Below are 17,574 nucleotides of genomic sequence, written 5' to 3' on the forward strand. Positions count from 1 at the left end.
GGTACTTGACCGAAATAGTTGTTGTCTTGACGTTTGGCAATCAGCCTTGACTCGTGAATGAGAACTGTACACGTATTTTACATGTAATTAATTATAGTACCAGCCAACAACTAAATTAAATAATTTTAAAAAATGTCATAAAACCAAATGACTTTTAAAAAAAACTATATTATAAGTTAATAGATGATTCAGATATCCGTGACACTATAAAAGTTTTAATTACTTATTGGTTTTACACCTGTTGACATCAGAACGTAATAATTTGTGCTCGAGATTTTGTGTGTAACATGCAGCATCGACGCGGTTTACCTGTTCTTCTGAGGGCGTTGGTCGGTTATCGAGTAATCATATATTTGATCATGTTGCAGGACCCGCAGTATTCATATATATGTTTTCGCTAGAATATTTACTCCACTGTATTCAAGGGAATATTGTTAACGCAGGCAGCGATATCAATACCGATTTAGATTTCTTTTTTAACACGTTCGTCAGGCTTGCCCGCGACGAATGTAACATCTTTAATCCACAATCGACGCACTTTCCGTTACGCGTCTGATCATCCACACCACCATTGATTTTCAGGTAAGTGTTTTTGTGATGTCATCCGCGCCAATAAAAAAGCGAGCTTTTTTCGTCATTGACTTTATTTTTGTTTGTAAAGCTGCAACCAGCGAGATACAGTGACGTATTTCCAGACTCTGTCCAACTGTGCTATAATATGCTCAGAGACTACGTGGACTTGCCGAAAATTCATCATCTAGTGACGAAGCTGTTAGAAGCAGTGAAGGGCGGTCCAGTTCATTTCGACGATTGATAGTGCCCATGCGATTCTCGACCTTTACCGGACGTGAATAATCCTGTTACGTACAACGATGTAATGCTCGACCGGCAATACAACCACGCGATAATATTTTCTCGGTTTGAACATAAACGCATACTTGATCTATGTGACCCAACGATACACTTACGTGCTCAAATTGATCCAGAACAACTGTAACATGCTGATGATGTTTCATTGCGTTAACTCCTTAGTCTCGCATGGATTCATTGGACCTGGTGTGCTGGTCCTGACCATTGAGGGATAGAGCTACGGAATACTTTCGCGTCTGTCACTAGGGACACTTATAAGTTACTTATGATTGACTTAACTGCTGTGGGAAACGTGGGTTCATCAACAGAACCTATAATTTATTGGGTATCATTCGTGGTGACATCTAAACATATTTTCTCATTTGATTCGTACTGACTTAAACAGCAATGTGAATTTGGTGATTTTTTACATGCCGGATTTGTGGAATGCGGGTTGCCAGATGACGTCCACAACAGAGTCGTCTACTACTGTTTTGTTCAACGCTACCATTGCAAACTCAAACAGGCTACTGATATATCAACATCTCATCCTTAAAGTAATGTGTGTACTTTGATCGTTTACTTGCACCACAAGAGCTTATAAACAATGGATTTTGACTTAGTGACGCTTGATAGTATTCAATGTTTATTGACATTTACGGCAAGGTGAACTCAGCAAAACGACTTGGCGCTGATGTGGATATGACCGGGTTTGCCAACAAAGTAAATTTGATATAGTTGAACAACTAGGGTCCTGTTGGCTTCGACCCGGGCGAAATTGTAATTTTAAATACTGTAAAATAACAAAACGTCTTCCATAGACATTCTATTTTGTAGCCGCGAGGGGCGCCGTATAGAAAAACCTGGCTGAAATCATCAAAAACCGCGAAATAGAGATTCTTGCGAGATGAATAAATTTATCAAAATATACGTCGATAATGCCAATGCTGCGAAGAAACAATATGTGTATGAAAGACTGCCCTTGTACTTCTACCTTCGCTAATATGCGTTGTGAATTCACGGAGGAGTATTAACTAGGGGAGGAAAGGAAGCACAGTTGACATAGAAGATGGTTCACTTGTTTTCAGTGTTCTTTGGAAAACGTTTGATAGACCTAAACGTCACATCTTTGTACCGTGACAAAAGTGATCACCAGCGTGTTCTCAAATTACTTCAAGTACCTCAACCTGAAGTGCAACTGCCGCCGCCACCAGAAAGATAATGAATACATTTACTGAGGAAGGTAAAAAGGCTATCAGGGATAGAGACAAAATACTAGATTTTGCCGTGTTTGGATAAGGTCGTGAAGATCAATATGTGAAAATATTTTTGCAGTCTGAAAGCTGCTGATTGGGTTAAGGATATATTTTGAGTTGCTTTTGATATACCGAAGAGTAGAGGAATTTGTTGGTAAAGAAGAGTAGAAAACGAATAAAGATCAGAAAGAAATGGAGCGTCAGGTTGAAAAATTAGGAGTAGAAAGAAGAAAGTCGGGTATAACAACTAGATCTGAAATAAAAAAGGAAAAGAAGCTTTGTCGTCAAATGAGCCACAGAAGCCAGATCTGCAAGACGAATAACTTGAAGAAAAACAATCGAAAGTGGCACTGACGCTCGCGATCGTGGTCGTCAAAAATAAACATCGCCGGTGATTTACGATACATTTTGTCCCAGTAACATCCTCGCTAACGTTTATCGCCTAGAAATTTTAACTGGTATACGATGAGCTTACAACAATCGCCAAGAAATCATAAATTAACCAGCTGATATTTGTTAGCATTTTTGTAGCGGTGGTGTCACGTTTACCAGCGTCTATTGGGTATTAATCGATGAAATTACCGATGATTACTACATTTATCATTTAAATTGGCGATAACAAAATAACATGATTATACACAATGCTCAACGTGGACCTGAAATGGTCAGGGTGATAAATTTACGATTACTTGTATATAAAGTTATCAACTGAAATTGGATTAGTGATGTTGTTCAATATTTATTTAGAAGGATAGCCCGAAAAGCGATCCCGATTGCAACACAATTAAGTATGAAAGTAGTGAAGGGGGATACTCTACGGACAATGGGAATTAGCTTTACAGAACCCCTTGGGACACTCTACGGACAATGGAAATTTAACATGGCGAAAAATCGTGGGACACTCTACGGACAAGGGGAATTAACATAGGAATAAATCGTGGGACACTCTACGGACAAGGGGAATTTAACATGGGAATAAATCGTGGGACACTCTACGGACAAGGGGAATTTAACATGGGATTTTTTTTAAAAAATTTTTTAAAAAAAGGGGTAGGCAATGGAAAGGCTATCTCTTTTCGAGAAATATGGGGCCCTGAAAAGGGCCTTTGGGTTTTCTTCTGCTTCTAATTTCTTCTTTTCCTCCACCAACTTCTTATTTTATCTCCAACACTCTTTCTCTTCTTTTTTTCTCCTTCTCTTCTTTCTTCTCTTCCTCCTCTTCTTCTTTCTTCCTCTTCTCATTTTCTTCTTCTTTTTCAATTTTTTCGTTCCATGTTCTTATTCTTATCTTTTCCTCTTCATCCTCCTTCTCCTCCTTTATTTCCTTCATCACACCACTAATCTTGTCCTTTGCTTTTCTTAAGTTGTTAATTTCCATCTTTACACGATGGGGACTATAGGAATAATGGTCTTCAACCAGTCTTATTAGCATCTGTTCCATTATTCCTAAGTTGTCTAAAACGTCTTGCAAGGTTTGTATTTTGTCCATTTGGTTTGACGCCATCTTCTTTTATTCTTTGCAGAATGGTTTGAACGACGAACAATGTGGGTTCTTATAGTGAAAGCGCGAACGTGAAGGAAAACATCCCCCTAAAGAACATAAAATGGATCTTACCTAGATCATGACCCAACAACGCGCGGACGTGAAGGAAAACATCCCCCTACTTTTTTCATTTCATATAATAAAACCCTAACTATACTCTTCACATACGCTAAGAAACCCATAATCTACTATTCACACAAACATACCTTTACTCTTACTAACACAAACACACAAACACATACACTTCCACTATTAATAAAGAGTTAGTGTTTATTTTCACACTACTCTACCTACACACATTGGCAAATGGATCGTTATTTCTTTTCTAGAGTATTGGGTAGCCATGAAAAGGGCTGTTTTTTGAACTCCTGATGCACCTATCTAATGGTTGCACCTTTCTGGCCTGGCGCCGCACACGCATCTTCTTCCCCAGTCTTCTTTCACCTTTCTTTTGGGGAGCGCAGAGGGAGGATGATTCGCTTCAACACCCCAATCCTCTGTTTCGGGAATATTGAACGACATCCTCTCTTCTCTTTTCTTTTCCTCTTCTTCCCTCTCTCTTCTCTCCTCCTCTTCTTTCTTCATTCTTGCTTCTTCTATGATAGCCTCCGCTGATAGTTCGTTTACTATGCGCCTGGCATATTCTAGGTGCATCTGAAGTTCTAACAGTTTCACTATTCTGCTATTCATTCTTCTGGCTGTGTTGATCAATCAACAAGGGTAGCTAGACTGCCCAGCGAGTTTCAATTTATAGTGAAAGCGCGGACGTGATGGAAAACATCCCCCTAATAACATAAAATGGATCTTACCTAGATCATGACCCAAAACAACGCGCGGACCTAAAAGAAACACTCGCTCACTTTTTTATGCTACCCATCACTATTGTAAAATTTTTATAAATCACTTCAATAGACTATCCACATACGCAAAGCAATCCAATCTAACCCAAAATATACACCTCTAACAGCCAAAAAAACAAACATCATTTTAATCTACTATCCATACCAACTTACTTAACCACTTACTAACACAAACACACAAACACATACACTTCCACTATTAATAAAGAGTTAGTGTTTATTTTCACACTACTCTACCTACACACATTGGCAAATGGATCGTTATTTCTTTTCTAGAGTATTGGGTAGCCCTGAAAAGGGCTGTTTTTTTGTTTTGCTATGGCATTCTTTTTTTTAGTTTCTAAGAATGCGATGTCCTCTGAGGATAGACTTTCTGGCAATAGGTCTGCTTCTTCGGAAAGAGAAGAAGAACTCTTTGGTGTCGATACGGCAATCGACAAAGCCTCTGTCAGGTTCGGGTTGCTGCTGATGTTGCTGTTGTTGCTGCTGTTGCTGCTGTCTCTGAAGTCTGTACTTCTCTGTCCATTCTTCTTTTTCCCTGTTCATTTCTTCTCTGAAGAGCTCTTCTATCAGGTCTTCAGTGATTTTTAACATTCTCACATTCTCTATTTCTTCTGGCTTCGGTATCAGACTGTGTCTGACCCTATGCAGATTCACGTAGGCTTCGTTGAGCTTAGCTAGTTTGGAGCACATCTTCGTAGGAGGATGAGTCGACAATGGATGGCTAGACTGGAAACAACCCCGGTTCTTAAAGTCAAAGCGCGGACGTGAAGGAAAACATCCCCCACACGGTTTTTTCGAGCCGCAACGTTCATGAGAGGGATAGTAAGAAATCAAAGAGCATCAATCCAACATTCTTCTAGCTAAACAAAAGACAAAAGCATTTTTTCAAAACACAACATTTTTTATTCAAAAATCACTTAACACTAAACAACAACAACTCTAACATTTTTAACAATATTCCAAAACTATAACATCAAACATTTTTTTCTAATCACAAACATTTTTTTCTCAATGCACAATCTACTTTAAACAGGGCTGACAAAGTTGTGAATGAAATTGTGATTTCCACTGTTGGAAATCATTAGGCCATTGATGGACACTACGTTTCCTAGCTTGAGACAAAAGATAAGCATAATGGTCACAAAACCATCGATCTACTTTCACATCGTTTCTAGCAGAAAATACACACAGTACTGTCCACACACCAAGGAATCTGTGCCTTGTAATTTCACGTTATTGAATCGGGTGGTTTGAGCATTTCTTCTCATAAAGTCGATGATATCGTCTTCCAAAGGGGGCAATCCGTACGAATCGAAATATTCCACACATCCTTCTTGAGGAAAGTAGACGGCTACCCAGTGGGTTTCTGGGAGATGACTGTCGTCCGTGTTGATCACGTAAGCTTGATGGTCTTTAGGTTTGCGATGAGGGAGTTCATCTTTAGCACAGACGACAGGATTCCAAGAAGACGTATACGAACTGTGGTTCAAAAGGTAATAAAGTTCCCAGGTATCCATTGATTTGTGTTTTTTTTTTCTTCACAGGTAATAATAAGTCGTCAATTCGATCCTGACTTTTTGCTTGAAAATGTCTGACGAATAAACGGTTATGCGTTCTGTTTCCTCACTCTGATTCAGGAGAGTTTCGACACGATGGATCTCTTGAGTGGTTAATGGTGGACAAGAATGTTCACGCAAGTCTTTATACCACTGGTGCAACACGTCTTTGTTCGAGATGAGACTCCAAGCTTCGTCCAGATACTCGTCCAATTTTTCTTCTTGACTTAACATCAGGCATTTATCGTGTTGAATTTGACTGGGATGATCGTTTTGACATCCATAACAATTTTTCTTGATCAATTCCGTCATTTTGTCGACCAAGTGTTTGGCAAAACAGCAGACTAAATGGGCTTCTTGTTCTGGCCATCTCGACTTCATCATGATATCTTCTTCGTCTTTGTCTTGAGATTCTTCTCCTTCCACGGTCTCCTTACATTCCATCTCCAAAGTTTCTTCACTAGGTAAAGAGGGATAACAGTCTTCCATGGCTTTCTAATAATCTAGAATGACTTCTCTCAAACTGTTGATTTCTATGGTATTATCGAATTCTGCATACAGGATGACGTTCACTGTCGCTGGCAGAGGATTTGCAAACTGAAGTTCCACACGAATCTGGCCAGATTTTATAGGGTGGAAATGTCCCTCGTCGCTGCCTTGGTCTGGAGTGAAATCGAAAGCCCACAAAGCATAGCCTCCGTCATAATCGTCGTACTCAATGCCGTGACTGGTGTTGGTTCCTAACTGGCCGGTGGCTTCGTACAGGGACAAGTACGATCTCAAGTAATTTTTGTTGGCAAAGTCAGGTTCGAAAGGTCGGGTACACAAGGTCTTGCCATCGCGACTGACTTCGATTTTCTTCACATTGAAGTGTTGAAAGTTGAAAGGATTTTCTTTGATGGCTCCGTTGAAGGCTGAATTCAGGACCATACCAAGGATTAAACGCTTGGGTAGCTGTCCTTGAAACAGATGATCTTCGATCATGGAATGCTGTCCAGCAGGAATGGTGAACGTTTTCACTTCCACACGTCGTATGGGATACTTGGCGGTCGTTCTGCTCAACGTTTGACTGATGTCGTTACCCACTTTGGGTAACACTTCTACGCGTCGTACGTAGAGTTTGGCTTCTTGGATTATGCTTTTAGGAGCCTTAGCAAGATCAGCAGCCTGCAAATGGAAAGTGGCACTGCTGCGATTCAGTCTCAAGCGGACATTGACCCCGTTGAGCAAATATTTCTCTTGCAACCACATGTCCAAATGCAAACGATCCATCAGTTCTAAACTCTTTTTACCTAGGATTTTGTTTTCTCTTGCCTCAAAGCCTTCATTGCTTGTATCTATTGTGTCGAACTTGTCCGGTGTGTCATCTACCCACAGCACACAGGCATTGAGATGACTTGTCTTGGCATCTGTTCCGTACGTCAAGAGATTTTCCAGGTAGGCACGGTAAGGGTAAGTATCCATGCTGCTGCTGACCAGTTTGTTATTCAAGTACAAATCCACTGAGCTGAACAAGGAATGCATGAAATTGTTGACGGGAGCTATATCGTCATCGTCTTCTACTCCTTTATCATCTTTTTTTAGAACTTGGACTTTTAAGTACAAGTAACTGCTATTCAGATCGATGTAATCTTCGGGCTGTCCTTTGATTTCAAACTCGATGGGAGCGGAATCGGTCAATGAGGAGACGGGATGAAATTCCACCCATTGGGATTCTTGCATGGTCATCATGGTGGGGGGCATGGCAAACAGATCCAGTTCCGTCTTGGAACAAGCGCAAGACTCTCGGTGCATCATTTTGTTCTGTGTTTCAATAATCGAAAACGTCTAAGTCTCGAACGGTTCTTCTTTTCTTGGCCTTTCTAGCTTGAAGTCTGGTGAAAGGGTGTTTTCTTCTTCGTCGTCTCTTTCTGCCTTGTCCTTGCTGAATGCCTGACTCGGTAGCGTGCAGGGCATTTATAGGTGTGTCTCGTCGGCCTAAAATGTCTTTGCCCGTTTGCAGCAAGACATTTTTGCCTGCCCTCATGAAGGCTTCTTTAGGGTTTTGTTTGTCGATGATGACATTTTGGAGAAATTCTTTGCCTTGTGTCAGTGCCGCATCTTTCAAGGCGTGCAATCCTCGTGTCACCATCGGTTTCAACACCGGAGCCACCGAACGAAAGGCCGATTTTAACATGTCTCCTAAACCGTGTCCTCGCTGTCGAGCCACCCCTCGGTACACTGGATACATGACTTACTTACTTACGAGTCGTGAGAGAACCGTTTTCTAAAATGGAGTTTCACCGTGACTTTTCCTTTGGTGAATGGAATATTTTGTCCCAAATCTCCTTTTATAGTAATGTTGACCGTGTCCAAATACGACTTGCTGACCGGCAAATAGTGAGGATGGACAAATTCGCGGTGGACGTGGTAAGTGTTTCTACCTTCCTCGTCAGCGTTTGTGGCAGAATCCACTTTGAAAGGAATGACACGCAGTAACGGCACGGAGGTGTGTCCCACCACGTTGTACTCCACCACATCGGAGTACACAAAGATCAAATTCAGTCCTTGGTTCAGTTCTACCGGGAAACGAAAATACCTCGCAAAAGAGTCGTTGTCATGAATGACTGGTAATTCGGGGCTTTTTTTTGTTCTCCTATCTTCCTCATCTCACCGCCCAATATGTCAAACAATTCAGGACAAAATAAGAAAGACATGAATTTTTTGGACCCCTCAGAAAATTTCATCAGAAAGCGACGAGCTATTTTGTGGTATTCCAGGGTGACACTTTTTTGGACATTCCCCAAAGCTTTATGGAACACGCCATTAAACTTGGAGGCTATGGCGCTGACCAAATGATGACCACTGAAATAATAGCCTGGGGGAATCAACAAGTTGTAGGTGGTCGTTTTAGTTTTGTCATCATAGGTTTTATTGGTATATGTGCTAATCTTATCCAACTCCTCTTGCAATTGTTTGTCATGAACTTCCACCTTAAAAGTATTTTGATTGGGAAGGACATTGAAGACTTGGGTCGGGTGAATCATTTCTACTAAAGCCACTTCCCAATGGGCTTCGTGATCTAAGGGGATGGCTTGAGGTAATTTGGCTGTGTAACAGCACAACGTGTTATTGGGAAACACCTCCATGGAACTGTCACTGGGTAAGGTTAAGTAAAATTGGTTTTGGTGACTCATAATTCCAGAGTTCTGTGGCTGTCCGAGGGGATATTACTGGACGTCAGAGGCGTGTCTCCGCCCAAAATGGGGTTCTGGTTGTGGTTGTTGGAGTGGTGACTGGCACTGGCACTGGACACAACGTTCCCGTTCGAGGAGAATTTCAGGGAGGGATTAGGAAGCAGGTAACCGATGCAACTGCTCAATAAAATGGTCCACAATTGTTTGTCTCCTTGTTGCAAACTCAAATTGGCAATGGCTGCCCCGATGACACAATATACCACGAAGATTTGGCAGAAAAAGACGATTTGCGTTTTAGGCACACGTTCTCCACACCACACCCACAAGGGTTGTTTTTGTAAATCTTGCACAGAAGAACTAGGGGAAGAAGGAGTGGTCGACGTAGCTGCGTCTGCTGCTGTGTGAAAGGGCATGATGGTCACTTCTTCTTTTTATAGTCGATGACTTGCGAAGCGTCGATCCAAGAATCGAAACTGGGTGGATATCCTTTCCAACGTACTTTGACTTCTTTGACACGTCGTTTGCCCACTTTACGGGTTCTGCGTTCGAGAATGCTTTCGATGTCGTACACGTCGTCTTCTTTTTTGGTGACACGTTGTAACTCGGGCAAATAAAACGTTCCTTTGAGTACTTCTCCGTTCATGTCTTCCAATTTATAGACGGCAGGATGACGGCCATGTACTCGTCCAGTGACGCGAAACAGTTCGGTCGTCCAGTTAGGTAAGTAACCTTTGTCAAAAGTGCGTTTGGTTTTGCCAATGCGCACCCAATCTCCTACGGCCAACTCTCCACTTTTCTTGGGGACAGCCCTCGTCGGGGACGTACCGAACAGGCGCTCGAACACCAGCACTTCGTTGTCGGGAGTCACGTCCTGCGGGGCACGTCCGATGCTTCGATGGTAAGATTGGTTGTACGCTTGCACCAAGTGCGGTAAGATGTCGATGTACTTCAGAGTGTGGTGATGCGTAAAATATTTCCACATGCGTTCTTTCAAAGTGCGTTGAAAACGTTCCACGATGCTGGCTTTGGTTTCGGGATTCTCGGTGGTAAAAAAATGAATGTCACGTTTTTTTAATTCTTTTTGGAAAGCTTGGTTCAGAAATTCGGTGCCTTTGTCCGTTTGCCATCGAAGAGGGTGACGACCGCTTTGTTTCAACACCCGTTGCAGGGCTCGCACTAACTCGCTGCTCGATTTGGAAGTCAAGGGCACGACCCAGGCAAATTTGGAAAAGACGTCGATGACACAAAACAAATATTTGTAGCCACGATTGTAGCTGGCCAAATGAGAGACATCGGCTAAATCGGCTTGCCATTGATGATCGATGCCTTCCACTCGGGTGCGACTTCTGGCAAACTTGCGTCGAATGGGTTTGTGTAAAGTGTAGGTAGCTTGTTCTTGTAACCATCGTTGCACTTGAGGTAAACGGAGACTTTTCACTCGCGTTTTGGCAGCACGATACAATTTTTGAACTCCTGCGTAACCTGCAGGATGCGAGGGATCGTAGTAAATGCTAGCTAAGACTTTTTCCATTTTTTTGTGTTTGTGTGTTAATAAGGCACCCACTCTTGGAAGAGGCTACTCTTTTTCTCTTGGGGAATTTTCTTGGATTGCAATGCTTTGCGTGTGCGGCCAGCAATAGGTGTCGAAGAGAAGGATGTCTGAGCGGGGGATATCTGTTCTTGTTTCACTTCTGTCTTCACTTCTGTCTTCACTTTCTTTTCCTCTTGTGATGAAGAAGGGGTGGCCATCATCTTTTTAATCCATCCAATTCTGGAGGTAGGTGGTGTTGTTAACTTGCGTACTTTTTCTGGTGGAGTTTGAAACCCTTCTTCTTCTTCTTCTTTTCCTTTTTCTGTCTTGGTCACGGGTACTGGTGCTGGTGATGGTGCTGGTGATGGTGCTGGACTTTTCATCAAGGTCTTAAAATCTTTTAGAGTGGGTAGAGCTGTTTCGTCTAAAGCTTTCTGGTGAAAGAGTTGCAGTCGTTGCAAGAGTTGACCGTACTTTTGCGATTTTTCTGTTTCGGACAAATCTTGGCGATCCATCAAGGATTGCAATTCGTGTTGTAACTGGGACATCTCGCTCAAATTGGGATTGGGAGGTAAATGCGGGGTGTGTTGTTCTTGCCACCGATGGTATTCCATCCATCGTTTGTAAGGCACTAAAGCTAGTTTTCGTCCTTCCATGGGGTTGTCAGGGGTGAATTCTGAGATCTTGGGACTTCCGAAGGCCTTTTTATCTTGCTCCCACCAGTCCTCCCAACATGGTTCCCAAGACTCCTTTCAGTATGGGGCCTAACAAGAGAGGTAAAATGCCTCCACGTTGGACCAACATCTTCTTTTTTTGACGAATGGGAATTTTCTTTTGAACCATTTTCCGAAGAACGTGACGATGTTTGCCTAAGCATTGTTTCTGGTGTTTGGACAAAGGGATCGTGCCTTTCAAAACGTTCAAACAACATTCGCACACGGTATCGATGACCTCTTTGGAGGCCGTTTGAATGAGTTTTTTTCGTAGGGGTGGAGAAACTTTGGACAGGACAGATAACAGGTCCCCATGTTTGGCTAAACGTGGTGGCAGTCCTTTTCTTTTTTTTCCTTGGGGTTTTCTGGAGGGTGACAATTTTGCTTGTGGGTTCCGGGACATTCACCGAACAGACACTAACGTCGATGACTTAACGCACACCCTTTTATCTTTTTTTCTGGGACTATCGCTTTGTCATAAAGGTGACAATCGCCAAGGAATCCTCCCCTTTGTTGACGCCTCTTTTTCTTGGAACGACTGTGTCTTTTTTTAGGGTAACGTCGATGCTTGGCTAAGCGCTTTGTCGGATGACGCGTCTGCCTTTGTCTCTTTCTTTTGTGGCTTCTTGGAGGTGACATCTTTTTACAAGTTCACTGATACCCCGACTTGGTCACAGGTCTTTTTATACTGGAACGCGTCGCCACTGATTGTCTTTACGTTTTATCAGTTTGAGGACAGGCATGACACGTCGTGCAGGGGTACGCAACGGACTAAATCGAGCCAGTTCTTGCTTGGACAAATCCAGTAAACTTTGTAACATGCCCGATCTTTCATGGACTTTGATTTTGGGAGAAGGTACTTTGTGAGCAGCAGCCACTGCCGCTAAATTGGAAGGTCCTGCCACTGGGGAAGTTCTTTTGGGGGTCATCAACGGAGAAGTTCTTGGTGTGATCAACGTCTCCAAGTACTCTTCAGTTCCTGGTGACATCAACGGAGAAGTGGACAAACGTGAGGCTGCCGGAGACGCTGTGGCAGGTCGTGGTTTGCGAGTGTAAGGTTGCGTCCTGGCCGAAGTGCCTCTCTTGCGACTAGTTTTCTTCTTCTGTGGACTTTTCTTTTTCTGAGGACTTTTTCTCTGTTTCTTTTTCTGGGGGCTTCTTTTCTTTTTCCGGGGTGGTGGTGTCTGGTAAGAGGAGGGTCCTGCCACTGGAGAAGTTATTCTTCTTGGGGACCTGGTCTTTTTCTTTTTCTTCTTGGGGCTTCGTTGAACTTTTGTCTTGGGGATAACTTTGGGGGCATTAGGATCCCATCTTAAGAGTGAGCGAATGATGACCCCTCCTAGAGTACCGCTCCCTCCAGGTTTCAAAATGATTTGTTTTTTGGTTTGAGTGTCGATGCGGGGATCGGCCAGTTGGACCAAAGCGACTTTGTTTCGATCAAAAAAGCGTTGGGTTTGATGAGGAATCTGAATGATTCCTTGGAGTAATTGACGTGCCGTCACCGTGAACCATCGTAAGACTTCTTTGAGACTAGCTTCTAAGACACGAGCTCGTGTTTGTGGATCTTTTTCTCGACTGATGCCATACAAGGCACGAATCAATTTGACGGGAAGATGCGACTGAAGGGACGTCATGTTCACACTGTGTGAGACAGACGAAAAAGGGTCTGAGGTTTTTATAGATTTTTTTCATGGGGAGTGAAATGAAGTCGAGGACGGAGACGTGTACAGGACAGGCCCTCCGTCTTGGCACCAGTGGTGAAACAAGTGGGTACGAAATCGCAAATCCTCGTGAGTCGTAGGTTTCAAATCGACGAGTAAATAGGCGTGTGGCGTTTGAGTGGCATCGTCGTACGCCTGAGTCAGCCAAGGCGTTCCTAACTGTTTGGCTAAGACTTGCACTTGCGATTTATCTCGAGGGCTTTTAAACAAGACCACGTAATGCGCATTGAGACTGATGGTGCGATGGGATTTACTTTGTTGAAACAAATTTTGGGTGATGTAAACGACACTGGCATTACGGTGATGCCCTTTGCGCGTAAACCACAATTTAATTTCTTCTTCGTCTTCTCCTAACATGTCGTCGAAAATGACCAAATGGGTTAGACGGGAGTCAGAGACGATGCCATCGTCTTCTTTAGGAATGCCTTCCACAAACACGATGCAATCGCCTTGACTTTCTCGCAAGAGGCTGTACGCCGATTGCCACTCTTTGTAACACCACACGATTCGTTGAGGGGGTCTATCGATCAAATGATGTTTATGTTCGATCAAACGTTTGACGAATTCGGTTTTGCCTGAACCGCTAGGTCCAGCAATGAGCATGTTAAAGGGATGGCGAAGATACAAAGCCTCCCAACTGGCACGATCTAAGTGTTCGTCGATGACTTTGACAGTAGAGGAAGAGGGAGCAGAGACAGCAGAGGTAGCCATGGTGTGAGAAATGTCACTTGTGACACGAAAAACAAACAAGACAAGAGTTTATATACTTTTTTCAGAACACGTTTATTGAATGTTTTTTTTCAAACATGAATACGAAAGACAAAAATACATAAAAGCCAAAGGCTTAAGTACAAGGATAAAAGGCACATGATAACGATGAACGTGGAATAAAAACAAGTGTCTGTACAACAACCACATGTTTTGGGTAATGTTCTAACCAGTTCAACAGGGGGTAAGGTCACACAAGTGTCCTCCCGAAAGGGTCTTTCAGGTCTGTCCACGACAGTCCTGTCCTGGGTGACGGGTTCTTCTGGCACCGTCACTAACACGGGTTGAAAAGTAACTTTTTTCCTTGAACAACTCTCGTGCATACTGGGCCACTTCTTGGGTCCAAGCCTCAAAATCCCATTCTTTCCAGGCACGGACATCTGTCCAATGGGGATGTAAGTCACAAGCTACACACACATCGTCATACACGTCTTGGGTAGCTAAAAGTTGACGAATCTTTTTATCCCGTAGAGGTCGAGAAGTATCCAGATGAAAACGCAAGGCTTTGAGCAAAAGAAGTTTTTCGTGACCGTTTAAGGCCATGGAGGTGGTAAATACTGATCGTAAAGAGTCCACAAAGAATCGACTGGTAAACGAAATCCCAGAAAACAAGTCACTAAAACACACACCACTTGTCGTCCAAAATTGAATGGATACAGTTCTTGTAATAATTGATGGTAATGATCCACGGTTTGAATATGGTCATTGAGTTCCTTCCACGGAATCTGTTGGATGACATGTGACATAAACCGTGGCATGGCAGCCTGTTTTTATATTCTCTTTTTTTTGGATGCAATACACGTACTTTCTAGCCAGAGATCTTCGTTCTCCAGTAGGGAATCTAAAACTTGCATACTGTAACCGAAACGTCAGAGTTCGTTTAGAAGTTTCCTCTTCCGGTAAGTAGATTCCACGTAACAAATGTTGGTAATCCTTTACCTTGTCTTCCTCAATGTATTGCTGTAGGTGAATCTCGAAGTAACCATAATTATGAACATGTCGATCATTAGCGACCTCAAAGTTTTGAACAATGTCTGACCATTGAAAGAATTTCTGACGAATCAGTTCTCTTATACCATTCAGGTACCAGTGGTTAAAGATCTGGTGACGTAACGGATGCAATTGTTCTTTACGTTTCACTTGTATTTTGACCAGCTCTCGGTAAATCCTTTCTCTCAACTCCACAGGCAAAGCACGAATGTTCTCTTGTAAAGTATCCATGAATAGGTTATACTAAATTCTCTTTGGTCTGACACAAGAAATGTACTGTTTGCACAAACATGGTTTTAATTCATTGTCGAATCTAAATCATTTCACCACTAATCTACACATTACAATTCGTTCAGAAGTTTCCTCTTTCACCAAGTTGACATTGCGTGAAAGATGTTGGTTATTCGTTAACTCTTCCTCTGGAATTCGATGCAGTACGTTTACAATGTAGTAGATAGAATCGTCCATACCAAACCATTCCTTTTTATAACCAGGAGGTCGTTGATCAATGTCTGTCCAATGGAACACTTTCAACTCAATCAGTCCTTGTATAGCCTGAAGGTACCAGTGGTTCAAACACCGGTGACGTAACGGATGCAATTGTTCTTTATGTTTCACTTGTATTTTGACCAGTTCTCGATAAATGCGTTCTCTCAACTCCACAGGCAAAGCACGAATGTTCTCTTGTAAAGTATCCATGAACAGATTATTATGGTAAGAAGTTACTTCAATGTCTCGGTCCCACTAAAGGTAAGTAATGACAATTCGGTGACCATCGAGCATGTTCAACGTAGGCCGAATCTTGCGGTTCCCAGTGGTGAAGTGACACACCGCAACTGAAGCACTTGACTTTATCTCCTTCGCCCAAGTAGAAAAATCCGGCTCTGGCTAATTCTTCGGGGGTCGGTCCTCCCAGATACTTTGGCCATTTTCCTTTGAACGATTGAAGACGATTTTCAAAGTCACAGTATTCCGACAAACGCACAGGAAACGAATATTCGTCTTTCACAGGTTCGTTTCGATGAGGGTTGGGTGACAGGAACAGGAGTTTGCTCAGGGCTGGATGACATCCGTAGGGGGGTAGACGTGAAGGTGAACATTCCCCTTTAAACCCGGTAAAATGTCTAAGAGGACGAGCGGCATCGCTTTCGCATCCCTCAGGTTTGACACGCACAGCATCACTTTCCATGACAGGGGCAGTGAGAACAAAGTTCCCATGATGCTTTACGGCATCGCTCAGGTCACAACGTACAGCATCGTACCCATCGCAAGGCTCACAATCGCACTCGTCTGCAAACTCCGTTACGCAATTACAATGGTAACCACATGGACAATCGCAGTTTCCTTCTGGACATTTTCCGTCGCAATGCCTGGGTCTTATCCATCCAATATTAGTCACACTAGAAGAAGATACAACTTTTTTACAATCCCCAAACTGAAACGATGTCTTTTTCAAAGTATTCATCTTGTTCGCTCGGTCTTGGTAGTCACAATGAACTATCGATCTTGACCATAGCCCCCTTTTTATACTAGTCGCAATGCAGTCTCCAGCTTGTACATCTTTCCTTTTTTACGTTTTTTATGTCTTGTTTCGGACGGTACCGTCTCTAAGGTACCGTCAACATTGTACCGTAGTGTGATGGGTGGAAAGGCCATAGAAAGGTAAGGGCAGTGCGGAGACCATCGAGTATGTTCCAGAATAGCTGAATCTTTATAGATACATAGATCCATTCGTAACTTCAGTCCGCAAGCGAAACACTGTACCTCGTATCCCAATCCTGAGTCCGGTCCCAAGTAGACAAATCCTGTTCTAGCTAAAACATGCGAAGAAGGTAATCCTTCCCTATCCGTAGGCCATTTCTGAAACGTGTCCAATCGACGGGCACAATCACAATAGTCAGGTAAGAAGACTGGAAAATGGTAGGGTTTGAACTTGGAGTTCTCATCGGGTTTCTCACTCGATTCTTGCTGTGGCGAAGTCATCTTTCTGGTGGGTCGCTATCCTCTTACAACCAATGTTTTATACCAACGTGTCCATACGATAAGGTGAAATGATTGGGAAGTCGAACTCGCTTCTGGTACACGATTTGATAAACTTTTTCCAAAGGTCGACTGACGATGTGGTGAGTGGGTAAACGTACAATCTTGTTCGGTTGGTAAGTGGTCACTTTAAAGTTTCCATCCTCTCTCGATTGCAAGGCTTCTTTCAATACCCCAAAGTTGACCACACGACTGGTACGATAATTCAGAGTCAGTCCTTTCACTTTGCACGTCGTGTGCACTTCTCCTTGTTTGTCACGGTATTCGTAGCCGTAATTTTTGGGACCGCCACTGACGAAACTTAGAATCTTGTCGTCGGGATGCTCGTCTGTCCAGGCTCCTAAACGGTCTCCTTCGATGTTAGGGTGATGTTGAATCGGGTGATGGATGTAAATGCAACTGTCCGTGTCAAAGTACAGGACGCGTTCTTCTAACAGTTCTAAAGCTTCGTACAATTTTAAGCGAGCATGGGCTGTCACGTAAGCCGCAATGATGACATTTCCAAAAGGGTCGTCTTGTACAAAGTCCAGATCTTCTTCGTAATTGACCAAGATTAAATTCTCTCGAA

Source organism: Sinohyriopsis cumingii, chromosome 8, assembly GCF_028554795.1.
Source record: "Sinohyriopsis cumingii isolate HCF-2022 chromosome 8, ASM2855479v2, whole genome shotgun sequence".
Lineage (NCBI taxonomy): Eukaryota > Metazoa > Mollusca > Bivalvia > Unionida > Unionidae > Sinohyriopsis > Sinohyriopsis cumingii.